General features: G+C 35.9%; 1 pseudogene; it reads right to left on the bottom strand.

The window, feature by feature from the left end:
* Window positions 1–18166: 18166 nt before the first annotated feature.
* Window positions 18167–19283, bottom strand: LOC114622560 (annotated as a pseudogene).
* Between the last annotated feature and the right edge of the window lie 784 nt (window positions 19284–20067).

The raw sequence follows: 20067 nt of genomic DNA, 5'->3' as shown, positions 1-20067 counted from the left end.
AGCAACACCTTAGTCACTTCTCTGTATTCTGTGTTTCCCAGTCTCTTCCCACTGTCCTTCACGCAGAACACTTCTGCTTTTGGGGAGATTTATACAGTTTATTTCTTCAATATTATGATTTATCTGAAGACCTCGTCCTACTGTTTTCATGTATCTTTAACAACGTACTATCTTAAGGAGAAAAATCTTAAATAAAATCTTAGGGAGATATGGACTTTATATTTGGTTGATAAAGTTACATAATTACTATGTTTCATCACATACAGGAAATTCCACCATAGTTGTCTTTCTCTACTACAAACATCTCCTATTTTTACATTTCCAGTTCTGTAGGGCATCCCTGCAGGAGTCATGACATACAGGGGAATGAACCATAAAGAGGTGAGAATAAAATTTCAGTTCAATTTGACTTCATCAAACTAGATCAAATTTCTAGGGACTCTGATGCCAGAGAGTTTATTGTCAGCATATTTAGACATAGTACAATGTGTGGGAAAGCTTCTTGATGTAATACAGTAGCTGGTACATAAGAAAGTATAATCACATAGAAACTCAACCCAGCATACATGCCATTTTCTCTAAGAATATGGGTTCTAGAAATAGGCTGCCTCTACTAGCTTAAGGGCCTAGGGAAGATTTTGCCATGGTCTCAGCCATATAGATAGCATAGAGGTCATTTGGGTTATTTGTCAACTCTCATCATGATTGTACAAGGTTGAGGGATTTCCTGGCTATACACATAGTGTAAAGGGTCATTTAATCTACTAGCTGCCTCTGGTTCCAGTTGTGAAAGCTTGAATAAGGCTCATCCCTCATATAATGCAAGTCACCATGATCTTACTTACTTCCAACAGTCAGTGTTTTGGAAAAACAGATTATGCATCTTTCCCTTTGAAAGGACAATTCTGGGTGCTTAACATTCCTGGTTTTCTAGGAGATCTGTGGGTGCAAGTACCTACATGCTCCCAACACCATTCTTTTCACATTCTGGGATATCTCAGAGAAATCTGAGATATCTGAGATTAATGTAAGTGAAATCTTCCAGTATTTTTTTTCCAAAATTTTACCCAACAATGTGTGTATGTATATCGATTAACAAACAACTAGCCAATATCTGGCCTATTTTTTAAGGTATTATAAAGACAGACACAGGCTAACAGAATGAATACTAAAACATGATTTATAATTCTGCTACATACAATAAACAACCTAAGTAACAAAGATAGACATTACTTCAGAGGAAAGGGCTAGAAAAGTTTTCCAAGCAAAGAGACCAAAGAAATAGCTGCAGTAGCCATTCTAATTTATAATCAAATAGATTTAAACCAAAATTAGTCAAAATAGATGGAAAATGACATTACATACTCATCAAAGAAAAGATCCATCAAGATGTCTTCTCAGTTATGAACATCTATGCCCAAAAATGCAAGACCACCCATATTTGTAGAGGAAACATTCTTGGAACTCAAATCACATATGGAATCCCACGCATTAATAGTGGAACACTTCAACACCTCACTTTTGCCAATGAACAAATCATCGAGACAGCAACTAAATAGAGAAATAATGAAACTAACAAGTGTTATGAATCAAATAACCTAGCAGATATCAACAGAACAATTCAACCAAACACAAAGAATATACCTTCTTAACACTTCATGAAACTTTCTCCTAAACTGATCAAATACTCAGTCATAAGACAAGACCTAACAGGTACAAAAATATTGAAATAACTCCTTTTATCTTCTCAGACCACTATGGATGAAAGGCAGACTTTAACAACAGAAACAAGAAAAATCCTACAACTCATAGAAAGCAAACAACTCTAACTCTCTACTCAATCACCACTGGATTAGGGGACAAATAAAGTAAGAAATTACAGAATTTCTAGAACTCAATGAAAATAAAGGCACAACATACTCAAATAGATGGGACACAATGAAACTTGTGATAAGAGGAATATTCATAGTACTAAGTATCTTCATAAAGTAATTGAGAATATCTCATACTAGCAATTTTAAAGCACATGCCAGAGTTCTTGAGCAAAAAGAAACAATACTCAAACTTGGGGCTGAAATAGATAAATTAGACACAAAGTATCAACAATATCAAGAGTTGGTTTTGTGAGAAAATCAACAATAGACAATCTCTTAGCCAAACTAACTAAAAGGCAGATAGTTAGTATCCCAATTAACATCAAAAATGAAAAGGAGGATATAACAAACTCTAAGAAAATCCAAAGAATCATTAGGTCTCACTTCAAAAACTTGCACTTAACAAAAATGGAAAATCTAAGTGAAGGGGGCAATTTTCATAATAGATCCCACTTAGCAAAGTTAAATCAAGATCAGGTAAATAAGCCAAATAATTCTATAAACCCTGAGGAAATAGAAGCAGTCAAAAAAATCCAAGAAAATAAAGAAAAAAATAGGGTCAGATGGTTTCAGTACAGAATTCTACCAGACTTTCAAAGAAGAAGAAATACCAATACTATTCCACAAGTTAAAAACAGAAGCAACACTGTCAAACTCATTCTATCAGGCCACAATCACCATGATACCTAAATTATACAAAACTCAACAAAGAAACAGAATTTAATACACTTTTCCCCATGAACATTGATACAAATAATAAGTAAAATTCTCACACACTGAATCCAAAAATCCAGAGAAATATCAACTACCACAATCAAGTAGATTTTATTGCAGGGATGCAGAGATGGCTCTTTATATGAAAATCCATAAAGTCAATCCACCATAGAAGTAAACTGAAAGAAAAACCCACATGGTCATATTACTAGATGCTGCAAAAAGCTTTTGACAAAATCCAACACACTTCATTATAATAAATTTGGTGAGATTAGCTATAAAAGGCTTACACAAAAACACAAGGAAGGCAATATATAGCAAGCTGATAATCAACATCAAATTAAATAGAGAGAAACTTAAAGTAATTCCACTAAAATTAGGGACATGGCAAGGCTGCCCACTCTCTACATAACTATTCAGTATAGTACTTGAATTTCTAGTTAGAGGAATAAAACAACTAAGGAGATCAGGGGATAAAATATGGAAAGAAAGAAGTAAAGTATCTATTCAAAGATGATATGATATTTTACATAAGTGAATACCAACATTCTACCAGAGAACTCCTACAGCTCATAAATATCATTAGCACAGTCACTGGATACAAAATTAACTCAAAGAAATCAATAGTTCTTCCTTATATAAATGAAAAACAGGATGAGAAAAATATTAAGGAAACAGCTATCTTTATAATAACCACAAATAATATAAATATCTTGATATAACTTTAACCAAGCAACTGAAAGACCTGTATGACAAGAAAGTCAAGTCTCTGAAGAAAGAAATTAAGAAAGATAACAGATGATGAAAAGATCTCCCATGGTTATAGATCAGTAAGATTAACATAGTAAAAATGACCATCTTATGAAAAAAAAACTATAGATTCATTGCAATTCCCATCAAACTTACAACGTAATTCTTTCCAAGGCTTGAAATCAAGAATCCTCAACTACATATGGAAAAAAATTAAAAGAAACAAAGTCAATATAGCAAAAATAATTGTGTACAATAAAAAAAGTTCTGGAGTTGTCACCATCCCTGGTTTCAAGTTGTACTACAAAACAATAGTAATAAAAACTGTATGGTATTAGTATAGAAACAGACAGATTGATCAATGGCATAAAATTGAAGATCTCCAAATAATCCCACACACCTATGAACACTTGATTTTTCATAAAGAAGCCAAAATCATACAATGGAAATAAGAAATCATCTTCAACAAATGGTGCTTCTCTAACTGTATGTCTCCATGTAGAAAAATACAAATAATCTGTGACAAATGACTTAAGTCAGGGAATGTTTTTATGTATGTACAATTTGAGATCATTTCTATTCAACAGCTCAGTTCAACAATAGTGATGGAAGGTGTGTTGGTGCAACAGTCAAGCAGGAAGCAGAAACTAAGGTATAATTTTTTAGGACCTACCCACAGCGATGTACTGCTGCTAGTGAAATCCTCATTCACACAAGATTTTACAACCTGCCATGCAGGAGCGAGCAGCTAAAGAATAATCATCTAAAAAGTTCTCATAATCCAAAATGCATTCATCCCTATTTCAAGAACTCATATGGACTTTACAATTCCCGTATTCTTTATATGTCTAATTCCAAGTATATACTAAGATGCAAGATAATTTGTTAGGCGTGTGCTTCTATAAAATAAAAGTGTTACAAAATCCAATATACAATGGTAGAACAGGCATCCTCATTTTAAAATGAAAGAATAGAATAACAAGTACTAACAAGGAAAAAATTAAGGATCTACACATATACCTCAGTTTGAAGAGTGTTTCCCTAGCATGCACAAATTCTTTAATTCAATACTCAGCACTGTATAAACAAGGTATGTTGGGCCAAAATGCAATATAACTATTTCCAGAATAGAGGCAGGAATATTCCAGGTCATCTTCAGCTTCATAGCAAGATTTATACCATCTTGGTCTACATGAAACTTAGGAATGAGAATAAAAATGAGAAGAAAACAATAAGAATAAAGATAGATAGAAGGGAAGGAGGAGGAGGAGAGGGAGGAGAAAGAGGACAAAAGGAGAAAGAGAAGGTTGAGGAGGAGGAAAAGGAGGAAGAGGAAGAGGAAGAGGAGAAGGAAGAGGAGGAAGAGGAGGAGGAGGAAGAGGAGGAGGAGGAGGAAGAGGAGGAAGAGGAGGAAGAGGAGGAAGAGGAGGAGGAAGAAAAGGAGGAGGAGGAAAAGGAGGCAAGAACAAGAAGAATTACAGAGGAAAAAAATAGCAGCTAGTGTCCATTAAACCCTGAAATTCCATCTCTGTCATCAAGGCCCATGGTACTACCATCTAAGCTTCAGTATGCAAATGAGTCTTTAACTCTATGACCTTAACGTTTTTTAGTCACTCTACTTTCTCTTTGGCTTGCTACCCTAAGAAAGTGGAGCTTTCCATGTTTCTAGCATCTCCAATAATTTTCTCCATTTCAGTTTGGTCTTTACTATCATAACCCTTTCAATAGCTCCCCAAAGAAATCTAAAACCAACAAACATTTCTTGGCCACACAGGCCAACCTGAGAAAGCTTGGTGAAAGGTTACTTGATGGAAAAAGTATTCAGTCTGCATCCTTTTAAAAACAACTTGACATGGACCATGATAAATTCTTCTGCCAATTTAAGCAGAAGTTAGGTCCCCTAGATAGCTAAAGTGATCTCTGAGTGTATGCACTCAATAAAAAACTTGCCTGGGGAGCTATTGATTAAGTAGTTTTCCCTCATATTTAAAATAAAAACATTATAATCTTCGATAAATTAATTCTAACTAATTTCTTGAATTCTCTCAAGGGGTCTTTTCTATTGTCTGAGTAAAATTGGCTTGACATCATTTTAATGGTGCTATTCTATTACTCAAATGCCTTTGCTCTACTAATTCCTCCTGAATCTCACTGGGAACCTGGCTATAAGCTGTTTAGACAATCATGGTAATGAAACTTTGTGTGTGTAGATTCTGAAATTCATAGAAAACAAATCTCATATCAAGGTCCTATCCCTTGGCTCTTACACTATTTTTTCTCCTTTTTCTGCAATAATCCCCAGTCTTAGATAGAACTATGTCTTATTGCTTCCTGAAAGTTAATTTCATTTTTCCCAAATAGCTTCCCCTTGTTTTATGTGAGAGAGTTGAACAAAATATTACTCTCCTGAAAAGAGATACATCTTTGTTGTTTGTATTACATTTCTACCATTATCGCTTTGTTGTAGGACAATATCAGTTCCCCTACAGGATATACTACTCTACAATGTCTACCATTATACCATTTTTGAATAAATTTCTATTTGAAATAAGCAAAGCCACAGGACCTGCATACATTTTTTTTAGGCAGATAAATTTTTTAACGTAATTCTAATATATTCTTCTTCCTCCACATGAGGAGATAGAACCTCATCAAACTGTAGGTACCATCTTTACATAACATCCCCATAACAAAGAGGGATTAAGAAAAGTAAAAATATATGAGGATTTCTTGGCAACTTATGGTTTCCTTTCTCTTGATTGATTATGTCTACAAACAATAAGTAAACTTTTGTATATTTTTCAGAATGCAGACAGTTGATTCAGAAGCATTTTCTTAAATGGCTCATGTTTTGGTGAAGCCATGGATCCGTGAAGCAAGATAGCTGCTCTGATGTTTTCACTAATGTCCTTGGTTCATGTAACTTGGAGCCTAGAACTGAGAGCTACTATTCTCAGCTCAGCAAGCTGATATAGTGCTTGGGATTATTTAGACATACTGATTTGATGGATATTAATTTTGGTCTGATACCTCCATAAACTGCATGCCACATTACTAAAATGCCCCTAGTCATATCACTCGATTATGCTAAAGCCAAGGTTCAAATATTATGTTGAGGCTGGGCTTCAGAGAAGGTAAATGCACAGATAATTCCTGCAGAAAAGACCTATTCTTAATCACAAAAAAAGCATAGTAACATCTCCATAATTAATGAAGATACTGTAATAACCAGAATGCTGTGTTCAAGGTAGACAGAGGAGCAAAGAAGCTACAAAGGAACATGAAGAAAAATTGTCAGATGAACAGAGACATTTGAGGTCAAATTTTCTAAAGCCTTATCCCCAGTTTCCTTTCCCCAGTGATACAACTGATAGGCTAATGGGATAAGTAAATGATTATGTTATTTCTTGGAAATAAACTAATTGTAGTAGAATCAACTGAGCTTCTGAGTGTGAAACTTCCCAGTCAGAGGTAGCCTTTAAAGTAACAACAGGTAAGATGGTTCTAATGTCAACCTTTCAACTATGATTCAAAGCTGTTCAAATTATAAATATATGTTTTATTCTTAACTGAGCAAAATGGAAGAAAGAGTTCAGTAGTCTTATTTGCTAATAGCCAAATTTTCTAGGAAGCTTGCCACTCTGCAGCTGACTAATGATGACCACTGTTACAGCAAGCTGCCTGTGACTCATACTCAGTGTCAGGAGCTAAGCCCTGTGCCAGCACTCAGTGCCACTCTCAGCACTCACTGCGGTGAAGTCCTTCACCAGCTTGACCTTTGCCACAATCATGCTTCATTGATCATGAAGGGTGCTGTAGTCATCACTCACTGACACTTATTCTGAGCTATGTGCCTTTTGATGACTGCAATGGGTACTGTAAATTTTCAATGATTCATGAAGATCTTATCTTTCTGAATTCTAGGAATGGCATAGTTTTTCATTTATATGTTATTGGGAGTAATAAGGAGTGAGCTCAGGAAACACTTCAGAAACTTTTGGATGACTTTGATCATTTTGAGAACTAAGTACAAAAAAAAAAGACAGAAGCATAAATCAATAACTTTCTATCTTCATATTTTTATCTTTTCCTAGGCTTTTATGAATGTCTATTATTTTGGACAGCTTATATGACATACATATTTGAATTATTGGACACCATTTTCAAAAAAAGCATACCCTTCATTCATATATAGCAAATCTTTAAGTATAAGTCTTTGAGTATAAAATTAGTGACAGGGTATTAATTCAATTACAGATAGAGAATCATCAGTCAAATTAATCAATATATAGTAGGAAGAATTAGGAAATTCTTGGAAATAAGCTTTACTATTGCATATTTAAATTTGATTAGGTTACAACTAAATAACTTCATGTTTTAGAGAAGGGAAGAATAGAATACAGAGTGAGGCTAAGTAAGATGAGACTTGTAAACTATAGTTAAGACTTAAATCCAGGACCAGGGATGTAGCTCAGTTGGTACAGTGCTTGAATGTGATGTTCAAAACCTGCATAGAAGGCTCACTATATAAAATTAGACAAGGTTGTGTATATCTATAATGGCATCACTTGAAACCTAGAGAGAAAAATAGAAATTCCAAGGCATCTTTAGCTATAAAAAGCAAGTATTCAGGAAAATCTTGGACACATAACATGCAGGAGAAAAAAAATAAAGATGTAGAGAATAAGGAATGGAGGAAAGACAAGAGGGGAAGTTAAGAAAGAAGTGAAAGAAAAGGTAAAAGGATGAGAATAAAGAACAGTTTAAGGATAATTCTGTGAATTGGCTCCAATCATATTGTTGCTAAGGTTTTGAGGAAGTATTGGTTCTGTTTCTTAATGTAACAAGACTCAGAATGTGAGTTATGTTCCACCTGCCATGAAGTTTGAAAAAAAATAAGTTGTCTATTGTGTTGGAGAGAAGATTCAGTGGTTAAGAGCATTTGCCACTCTTGTGGCACTTATGTTCCACATTATGTTCCTAGCAGTTGTAGCATCTTGTCCTTCCAGATTTGGGTGTCTTCTGGCCTTTGCAAGCACGGCATGTATATGCTGCAAGTACATGCACTCATGCACACACAGGGACACATTAAATAATTTGCTATCATAGAACTAACTTTTTAAAAAGTAGCTGTCTAACAGGATTTTTGTTGAATTTTTCTAGGAAAAACACAAGGCATTTGTTAAGTAACTGTTATACTTATACTGAACCTAAGCACCACACAGTATTGCCTCAGTTCATATAAAGCTATTTGACGAGTAGAAAAAAATGTGTCAGTCAAGAAAGTTTCTGTGGCACAACTGTGAGTAACTGAATCCAGATCCCTAGGTCTCATATTAAAAACCTGGCCTAACAACATGTTTGTGCAACTGAAGCACTAGGATCTGCAGAGTTATCCTCTGGAATACCCTAGCCACCAAGTTTGGTCAAATTTGCAAGCTTCAATTCAGTGAGAGGTGACGTATTTAAAACAATATGGCAGAGAGTGATGAAGTATACCTTCCTATTCATATGCACACAATTGTAATCACATGTGCACATGAAACCTGCACACACAGACACACACACACACACACAAGTAAATACACACAGAAATTTGATTATATAAAATGTATTTCTGCTGCTTTTGATGCTATAACTCTATTCATCTTTTTAAAACAGAAATGTTGTTAAATTTCACTTATGTATATATGTGCATGAAAGGCAATGCAGCCTGAGTGAAGGTCCCTGCAATGGCTAGGAAAGAATATCAGACAATATAGTGCTGGTGTAACCAGTACAGTTTTTCTACTGAATACATGATTGAATATCACCAGTTTCTATAATTAAACATCATCTTTTTAAATGACAACATACATGGATATGTCCATTCAACACAAAAAATAAATAAGTAAAATAAACAAATGTCCATTTGGAGACAGTGATTAATTTTCGATTTGTTGGGTATCAAGTTTTTAAATATACCTTCCCCCTCCAGACATTACAAGTTATCAATTCTTTTGCCAATCTTCCAAAATTTGACAGTAAGACTCTATTTTTGAAAACATCACATACTTGAGTTGTAGAGCATGGTGAAATATAGGTGGTACAGATTTGAAAGTTTTATTCCTACTGACTAGCTTTCATATTGCTGAAAGTCACTAGGCTTCTGAAGTTGAAAAAAGAAATTATCAACTTTACCCAAGTGTAAACCCTGTGAGCTATGATAAAACTATCCTGGCAAGGCATTCTCACTGTGCTAATAGTGAGAAAGATGTCACTGGAGTAAACAACCATTTCTTGGTAATTTGGCATTTATATTCTACATGCTGATATTCATACCTGTCAATATTTGAGAGTAAATAATTTATAGCAAAGAGATCCTAGGTCCTAGGAGAAAACTTGGTAGTATTATTCTCCTACATGAGCATAATAGTAAACCAATTTCAATGACTTACATTGGATCCATAGATTAAGTCATATTTCAACCCTCAACAAAGGAGTTCTGTTTGTGGTAGTTTGTGATCAACATTGAGATCACCAATCAGCCAACGTTGAGGCAAAAAGATACTGCAGAGTATTTAGCTGTAAGTGGGACATCTGTACCACATTTTCTCCTTCAATGGCTCAGGGATCATCATGGAAAGAGACAAAAGAGTATCAGTGCAAGGTATGGTGAATCATTAAAAGGAAACAGAGCCCTCTGGTAAAAGACAGGCAGCTGCATGTATGAATCCATGGAGGATTTGATAACAGGCACAAGACCTGTAAAAACCTAAGCTAGAACAAATACCAGAATGGAAGCAAAGTTGAGCATACAATCGTACTCCAATCCATGAATCTACTGAAATTCTTAGCTCATAGTAATGAGAGTTTTCTCTAAAATTTTAACCCATGAGAAGTCAATCACATTACAGTGGAAGGACACATAGCCATGAATATCAAGAAAATAATAATTGGCCTTGGCAGGAAAAACAATACAAAGTTAGATGTTAATGGAAAGGAAAGGTGTGTGTCACCACTCTAGAAGGGGTGGGACCTGAAAGAACGGAACTGATAAATAAGGTGGACTAAAGTCTCATGCAATAGCCAACTTCATTCAAAGCATCAGACAACTTATACTCTGAGGGTTAAGCAGAGTCATATGTATAAAGTGTACTTTCACAATGACAATTTGCACATGGCAAGAACATGATTTTCCATGGATCCTTAAACAAATAATAATAACCAGTTGTAATGAATAATCAAAAGTAAACTTACTGCTATCCTCTACACATGGCAAGTGCACAAAAAAAAACATTCTAAGAATAAGAAAATGAGGTCAAAAGAGTCTTGTTTGCTTGGAGTTTTCTCACAAGCATTCAGAATTCCCCTCCGACAGCTCCATTCATGGACCACATTCTGACAATTGTAGACCTGAGAAAGGTTATGAGAAAGAGGGTGAATATGATCAAAATATATTTTATGAAATTTTCAGGGAACTAATTTAAAAAGTGAAAGAAATCATCTAACATAGGATTTTAAAAGAAAGCTCTTTACTCTAATAAGCCCATGGCCTTTAGGTTGATAGCTGCTACACTTACTTGGAATGTCTAAAACAGACGCAATTTGTATTTTGCATCAGTTGTACAAAGCCATATATATCAGAATATTCTGATTATTCTCAATAATATCTTAGATACTCAACATTTCATTTCTTCCTAGTTTTCTTTGGGTGTTAGGTGTTTTCCTTGGGGTTGGTGGTGGTTTTCAGGTTTCTATCTAGTCCACGCTAACCTCAAACTCATAATCACCCAGCCTTGAATTCTTTAGTGCTGACATCAAAATTATGTGCCACGACACCTTGCCATAAGTACCATTTCATCCAGTGAATAAATAATGCCCTATATCATTCAAAAATACTATATATACAAAAATAACTAAAAATTACTTTTAGAGTTTTCAATTTTTCTTCAAAGTAAATTGATTAGAAAAAATACTGTCTCTCTCTCTCTCTCTCTCTCTCTCTCTCTCTCTCTCTCTCTCTCTCTCTCTCTCTTTGTGTGTGTGTGTGAGTGATATGTGGATAAAGAACCTATATTTTTCAGTACAGTTCATTCTGACAAATGCATAATTATACTTTTAAGAATTAAAGAATTGCAATATTAATGAAGGTTTCCAATGCAAACAACTCTTATTTGTAAGACTTCTTGACTTCCCATCACAAATAATCACACCCTCAATTATGACTGTGAGAGTGTAGGACCTGATTTACATGATTATGAAAGAGATTAATTAATTATATCTAAACTATTAACAAGGCTGTGGGATTGGGAGAAGCTAGTCTTGATATTCACACTGTCACCATGACAAAGCAGCATAGACAAAGCCCTGTGTTGTGCACTAGTAGGGTATATCTTATCTGTTTTGACTAGTCCTTTGTTGTAAAAGAAAAAAAATCGCAATTTTTCATGATACTAAATAAGCTATCAAAGTCATGACTGTAGTTTACTGAGGACTACCTGACAGAGCATAAAAAAGGTCCATGTGCTAGTGTACAAACATACACACAGAGTCCTGACGTCAACATTAGGTGTCTTCCTGAGTGACTTGCTACTTTTGTGATAAGACATTTCATGGAACCTAGATCTCAGATACAGTTAGACCTGCTAGCTAGAAAGTTCAAAGTCTCTGGCTCATCAGCACTGGGGCTACAGGCACTTGCCACCATGGTGGGAGTTTTTCAAGGGTATTGAATATCCAAATTCAAGTCCTTAATGTTGTGTGGCCAGCACTTTAATAATTAAATGACCTCCCCAGTACTACTTCTATTATTTCCTGCCAAGATGTTCCAACTGACCTCAGAATGTAGCCTCTTATTAACTACAAAGAGAAAAGGATAATGATTAGACTCTACCTTAGGATTTCAATTGTAGTTATGATAAAACAGTATAATCAAATGTAACTATGAGAAGAAAGGATTTATTTCAGTTTCCAACTCTTAGGTCATATCCATCCCAATGGAAGTTACAGCAGAAGTCAAGGCCAAAGTCTGTGGGGAAGAACTTGAATTAGAGGCCGTGGAATAATGCTGTTCACTGGCTTGCTCCTTATGGGTTACTAAGCCTACTTTTCTGTAGCATTCAAGGCCATCAACCCTGAAGTGGCACTAGCCATAGTGAACTAGCCCCTCACACACCAATCATCAATCCAGAAAGTGGACTCCAGACCAAACAAATGCAAACTTTTTCTCAGTTGAGACTCTCTTTTCCAAATAACTTCACCTTGTATCAATTTGACATAAAACTAGCTGGCACAGAGTACTATCTACATTCTGTGAAATGATTCTTACTGTTAGCTAAAATTTGATAATTGGCTACAATTTATCACTTGGTTAGGGGGATGGCTTACATCAACAATTGGTGGCAGATATTCTCGTGCTTCTGACCCAAATGATAAAAACTAACAAGGTTGTTGTGTAGAAAGTCCTATAAAGTAAAACTTTGACGAGAAGAATTTCTAGGAAGTCTACTGTTAATAGGTTTTGTGAACATAAATGAGCCAAACAGCATCTCTTAATCTGATTTTGATCATCTGTAAAAGAATAATTCAAGTGTGGGTAGTCAAATATGTATTACATTTTTAGGTTAGGAATTGTAATGTATATCTGGGCCAAAAGCTTGAATTGTACCAGTAAGTGATAAGATATTTACTTATTTTCAAATAATTATATTCAGCTTTGTCACTGCATCTTCACCTTTCAATAATTTAAACACTGACACATTCTCACAAAAAGCTGTCATAAAATCTACATATAAGTTAACATGGTTTGCATTATGAACAGATGTTGAATCACAGCAGTTATAACATGCCTGAATTTGTAATAGCAATAAAGAAAGGAAGGAGATTCTAGACATCTTCTCAGACTTGCTAATACATCTTGGTATATTTTTCTATTAAAGAATAGAGTAAAGTTGTAATAAAAGCATCATTTGACATCAAATGCAATTTGAGAATATGGGGATAAAAATGTCTATAACTTTGAAAAATCACATCAAGATCCCCAAATATCGATGCTTCTCAGTACTAAGATTTTATTACCCATTCACTTATATACTTTGCAATAAAAACTATCTAAATTTGCTCCTTCTTTTTGGAAAATATGATATTTATTAACAAGGGAACAGAAAAAAATGCAGAAACATTTCTCAAAGAAAATGACTTTTCGTAGCAGCAAATAAGGAAAAAAAGTCCTTTATTCTTTGAGGAGTGATAGACCTGAGCAAGTGAGAAGCTGACTGATAACTAAATACAGCTTTTGCTCTATTGTCACCTTGGGGACAGTTCACATCTATAGATGACAGCACACCTCAGCTGATCTTGGTGAGTTATGCTTAAAATAATTGTGGGAAGAGTTTGGAAAAAATCATTTTTACTTTCAAAATATCATGCAATATTTATGGTTGTCATAATGGTAAGATTCATTACTGAACAACACAATCTCAGAGTCAGATCAGAAATTTCAGGGCTGTTAAGAGAATTCTTATGGGCAGAAGTAATGGGTCAGTGGTTAAACATCTTTCAGAAGATTCAGGTTCAATTCTCAGCACCCAGAAGATATCCCATTACTATATGTAACTCGAGCTCCAGGAGTTCTGATACCTTCACACAAATACACATGTAGACAAAACACCAATGCACATAAAATTAAACTAAATAAAAAGAATTTTAAGAGATTTTCTACATGATGAAAATGGTGTGAGATGCTCACCATAAAGCTTAGTAACTATGCACATTTGTCTCCTGAGAATCAAAAATATGGCTACTATACATAAGAATCTGTTTTTGACATTTTCTTGAATTATCACCAAGTCTGTATCCAAACATACTTCTTAGAATGAATTCCATGCAACAATGTCATTGCAGAAATACAGAATTACTTTGTCCAAAAGCATCAAAAATGTCAGACATACTATCATATTTTATAATGAGCTTCATGTCCCTCATTTTATTTTAAATTACATTTGTTTATTTTGGGTATGTTTATGTGTTTATATGTGTGTGCATGTGTAGGGATGCACATGCTATAGAGCATCCATATGATGGACAGAGGAAAGCTGTAGGAGCTATCTCTGTCCTTCCACAATGTAGTTAGTGTGGATTAAACACAGGCCAGCAGACTCTGTGGCAGGAGTCTCTTCCTACTAAACCATTTTAAAACACCTCTTTATTCTTTATAAAGAAATATTACTTGAGCTTCTTATAAAATGATTGTATTTCAATTGATAATTTATGTACTATATCAACAATATTGAAGATGGTGAGCTTATAACTGATTTCTAAATTTAAAAGAAAACGTTTTCAGTTTTTTGATACAGTACATTATTGCCTATAGATTTGACATATATAGTCTTGATTATAAAGCGATATATTGCTTCTACTCCCATATTCTTCAAAGTTTTTTATGAAAGGAATGTCAAAGGTCTTTTCTTGGTTTCCTAGGATTATTATGTTATTTCTAACAAGTATATTATATGCTATATTATTTTTGATTTAAACTAACCTTGTTGAACAAACTTATATCTCTGGGATGAAACCCAGATTTATATCTTAATGTGTTCCTGAATGGAATCTGTTATGAAATTTTGTTTATATTCATCGGGTAAATTTTTACATGTTTTTTTTTCTGTAGTCCCTTGCCTTGCTTTAATATAAGGATGATATTACCTTCATAAAGTGAGTTTGTTTTCTTGTGATGAGACATCAACAACTATTCTTGGATTTTTTTCAAGAACATAGTATGTATCTGTCAAGTGTGTTCACCTTAACCTAAAACAGCCCTGGTGAACTTATTGATTCCATCTATTTAGTAATGTGGTATGTGCCAAATTTTTTCATAATGCACTTCCAAGATTCCAATCTTTGCTATCGACTTTCAACTTCAGTTAGATCAACATTTCGACATGTCATGTAAGAAAGAGTGTGCAGTATTTGCCTTTGTGCATTATATAAGTGACAAAATATCTAACCAGCTTAACTGAGGCTGTGTGAATGATGGTCTCTTCCTTTTGGGCAAAATAGTATTCCACTGAACATATCCAAGCATTTCAACACCAACTCATTCATTAATGGTAGATGAATTCAATATGCTAATACATTGAGAATGTTAAACTTTTCTCAAAAGGGAAGAAATGAAATTAAAATTCATCTACCCAGCAAGAAACACTCACTCAACATATTATAGACATAGGGTATAACATGAAAGAAAAACCTTTTTAACTATGTATCTTGTAGTAAATTAATATTCAACATAGATAAGTATTTCAAACAGTAAATACACACACCAAAAAACAGCAAACATTAGGAGGGAGTATCACAAAAGATAGGAAGGCAAATCATAGAAGCCAGAGGGAGGACAACAGGAGAACACAGCACAAAAGAATCAATTAAAGAGCTCATAGGGACTTCCAGAGACTGCAGGTCATGGGCCAGCATAGGTCTGAGGTAGGTCCTCTGCATATATGTATGGTTGTGTAGCATAATGTTCCTGTGGGACTCTTAACAGTAAAAGGGGGATGTCTCTGACTGTCTTGCCTGCTCGTGGGACCCTTTAGATCCTATTGGATAGCCTTGTCCAGACATGATAGGAGGGTTGATAGCTAGTCTTATTACATATTATAATACCATGTTCAGTTCATATTCCTGGAAGTCCTGCTCATTTTTGATGGGAAATCAAGAAAAAGTGGATCTGGAGAAGTGGGAGAGGGGGTTCTGAAAGAATAGGGTGGAGAAGCTGTGTCATGATGAATTCTATGAGAAAAGAATAAAGAAAAAGAGAAAAACTTAAAATAATCCATTAATAATAGTTATTGCATTGGAAAGCCTTCAAAAGAAAATACAAATAACCAATAAATAAAATTATAACCCTTAACCATCATGGAATTGAATGTTAAAACTGCATTGGATATTCTATCTTATACTAATCAGAATAACTATCAACAAGACCAAGAATAATTATGTTTTCAAGTAAGCTTAATGAAAGAAACTCTGCAATTATCTTGGTAGAATTGTAAATTAGGAAAAAAAAGTATGAAAATGTCACTTTTTTGCAATTAATAGTAGCCATCTACGCTGGTTCCATATCCTGACTACTGTGAACAATACCAAACACCCTTGTCAAGGAGAATTCTCTTTGCAACAAGCAGAGACAACCACACAGCCAATGACAATGCAGAGCTCAGTGCTTATAGATACATCTAAAAATCTACAGGTCAGGTTCAGTTATCACTGAGGAAAAGGGCATAGAAAGATTCTAATAGTCAAAGGTTAGGGAATTTTGCTGTGAGATTCTTTCTTCTAGTAATATCAGAAGTTTTATATATATAAAGTTTCTTCAACATGATTGCCTAAACATGAGCTGAGCATAGGTAATAATAGACATGCTAAAGGAGATGGGAAAGAGCACAAAGCCTCAACTCTACACACATAACTATAGGCGCCTACGGGATTCTGAGAGGAAGAACTAGTCTTGCCATGGATGAGCACAATAGTTTATCCAATACCAAATGTTCAGCCCTGAAAACAGACACACAATTAACAGTATAAGCAATTAAGCAGGTTGTATTTAAGAATATATACATATATACATATATGTAAATAACAACCATTTTGAAACTAGAGCTTGTTAGTTTGAAAGAGTGTGAGGAGGTACATATAGAAGAGGTGGGAAAGAGGAAAGGCAAGGGGAAATGATCCAATTGTACTGTAATTTCACAAAAGAACAAAACAGATGTGCAAATATTCTTGTGTGACACCAACATATTCCTTCAAATATAAACTTTATAGTGGTATATCTGGATTATATTTGGAATCTTAAAACTCAATGTGATATGCATATGCAGTATCCCCACCCCTGTTTGTGTGTTGTGGGGGGAGGAGTGTCACATAAAACCAACGAAAGTACAAAATGGATTTAGGTCAGATTATTTTCTGAATGTATCAAGGAATTGATATTTTAGAAGTCTGATATAAAGAAAAATGAATCCCTTCACTTCTAGGTCAGTAGTTTGAATGCAACTCAGCTCAGTATTAACTCTAAGTATGAAATATGTGTTGTTTAGATTGGTCCCAGAATAAAAATAGAATGGGTGCCGTATTCAGAAATGAAAACCATCCATATTCTCCAAATCATCTGCCCCATTCCTGACAAGTGGGGTTGCAGAGTAGGATGAGGCAACGTGGCTAGACAGAGCAGCTTACTTAAGCCATGTGTAAGTAAATGCCAAATATTGGGAAGATTATTCCAATTTAAAATTAGAACTTTAAAACTGTGTTCTGTTTGATTCTCTCATTAATAATGTAATGAAAGAGTTTATGCATTATGGATATTGGAAATTGAGGTGGAGACCTTATTTAGATTATAAGAATACTATTAAATATAAGGTATTCTTTAGGGGTGCAGACATGCTAAAAATTCAAATCCCATTTTTTCACTTTGTTTTTCTTTTCTTTTTCTGAAAATGCAAAGGCATTTGTTAGAGAAGCACTCTCACACCACACTGGAGAAGGTGGATTTGGGTGGAAACTACTCTGTCCCCATTCTCAATCATTCTCTTCCTCATCACCTAGGACTGGAGCCCCCTCCCACCCCTTGCAGGCTACAAAGACTCCACACACAGGAGCCTTCTCCAAGTAATCATACCCCATCTCTGCTTTTATATCGATACATACAAATCTCTGCTTTTATAGCGAGAATAATTCCCACTCTAGCAGGATACCAAACTCCATCCCAAATGAATATAGATCCTCTGCTGATGGTTTTGGGGTCACAGAATAATAGCCTTGCAAGGTAAGGCGGGGTCTGCAGGGCACTAGGTGAGGATATCCTGAGCCTTGTGTTCCACCAGCATCTCCATGCTCTTCACATCTGTGCACCAAAGCTCCAGACGCTACTTCATCCCCTTGATCTGCTGCAAATCCAGCACTCGAGGCTGCACCCACGTCATGTGAACCCTCTTGTCCACCTCGTCTATGCTGCCTCTTACCAGCCCCACTGAACGCCTTCATCACCAGCAACTCCACCTTGTTGACAGTGATTTTGGTACTTTTGGCAATTTCTTCAAAAGTGAGTTGTCTGTGGTTGGTAGGCCGTGTGAAAGTCATCTCCATAAGGCACAACAGCTGGATCTTCCTCAGAAGCTGGGCCTCATTGGCTGCTAAGTCAGGCTGCTGGCCCCAGGCAGACTTCAGTGTCTGGAACCTGTCTACATCACCACTATTGAAAGCAAATAGCCACTGCTCATCAGTGTTCCTCAGTGACTCCAGCACAGGGTGCATGAGAAGTTCTCCAGGGTTAAAAACTCCCCCTCCGAGAAGCCCAGCAAGCCCCAGTGTGAAGCCTCTCTCTTGTTGTTCTGATACTGACAGATCCTTGATGTCCACACAGCCCAGAAACCCTAGAGCGTCTTTGTAGTAGGACGCGAGGTTTCCGATTGTTTGATAGTATTTACTGGAGAGATCATAGAAACGACTGTGAAATGATGTCACACCACACAGATGGATGAGCATCTCTTCAATATCTTCAGTGGTTTCCTTTGTAGCCTGCAGATCCCCAATGTTTAATTTTAGAGCTCCAATTGCTGTCTTACACAAGATCACGGCTTCATCACTACTTTTTACATTCTCATGAGTCTTTTCCAGAAAAGTAAGAGCCACATTAGGATGGGTCATCTGTCTAATCACATGAAGAATTATTTCTACCAGGGACAAAGGATTTACCCTGTGCTCAAATTTACTGATGAAGTTTTCAGAAAGCTTAATGAGACCATCTCTTTGGGCAAAGCATGGGTCCTGCACAAAATCAAGCACCTGAAGTGTCAGCTGATGCCACAACTTCTTTGTGTACAGCTCTTCCAAACGGTGCCAAACGGCGGCCTGGCCAAGCTCGGAGCTCTGACTCTGCTGTAAGAAGGCCAGCACATCCTTCATGATTGTAGAGAGCTGGGAACACAAACACCAAGCAGCCACTTTGTTTTTCTATACTGTAGCCTAATGACTTGCTTTAAGGCAGATGCTGCATAATACTTTTGTTATGGATTCATGGATTAGTAAGTGTACAGAAAAGCAGATGTTGAAGTTTGGTCTTTTGCTATGTACTGTAATGCTAAATGTAGGCCCCCCAATACCTGGTTACCCCAGAGATCAGAGACTCTACACATTATTGGCCTCAAGTTATTTCTGATTGATGAATAAAGATGCCAACATCTAATAGCTGGGCAGGAGAAACATAAATGAGATTTAGGCTTCCTGGGCTTGAGGTAGAAGAGGGATGAACAGGGAGAATAAAGGTGTAAGGCCCCCAGAGTGGGGAGATGCCCACTCAAGCCACAGGAGATTACGACTACCCAGAATCATGCGAGAGACTGAACTTGCTGCAAACCGCCAAAGGCTTTATTTCCAGATTTCGGGATATCAGTCGGCTGAGGCCGAGGCTCACAAGAGGAGTGTCGACCCCGAGGCTCGGGAGCAAGGGGTATTTAAAGGAGAAAACCACAAACTAGGGAGGGTGAAGAAGGAAAACCAAGAGGGGACAGTGGAGAAATCCCAACCCACACATAAAAATAGTAGAGAATTCTTAACTCATTATTTAGCTAGTCATAAACTAGGGTGGGGAGTGGGAAACATCCTGTACACATTCTATTTAGGAATGTGACCTTATCCTGACCATTGTAAGCAGCCATTTCCTGGAGTAACTCAGTCAACCTGTATCTTT

This window comes from Grammomys surdaster, unplaced genomic scaffold (genome assembly GCF_004785775.1).
Source record: "Grammomys surdaster isolate TR1022 unplaced genomic scaffold, NIH_TR_1.0 189, whole genome shotgun sequence".
NCBI classification, from domain to species: Eukaryota; Metazoa; Chordata; class Mammalia; order Rodentia; family Muridae; genus Grammomys; species Grammomys surdaster.
Note: the sequence above shows the minus strand (reverse complement) of the source record. Positions and strands in the feature narration are given on the sequence as shown.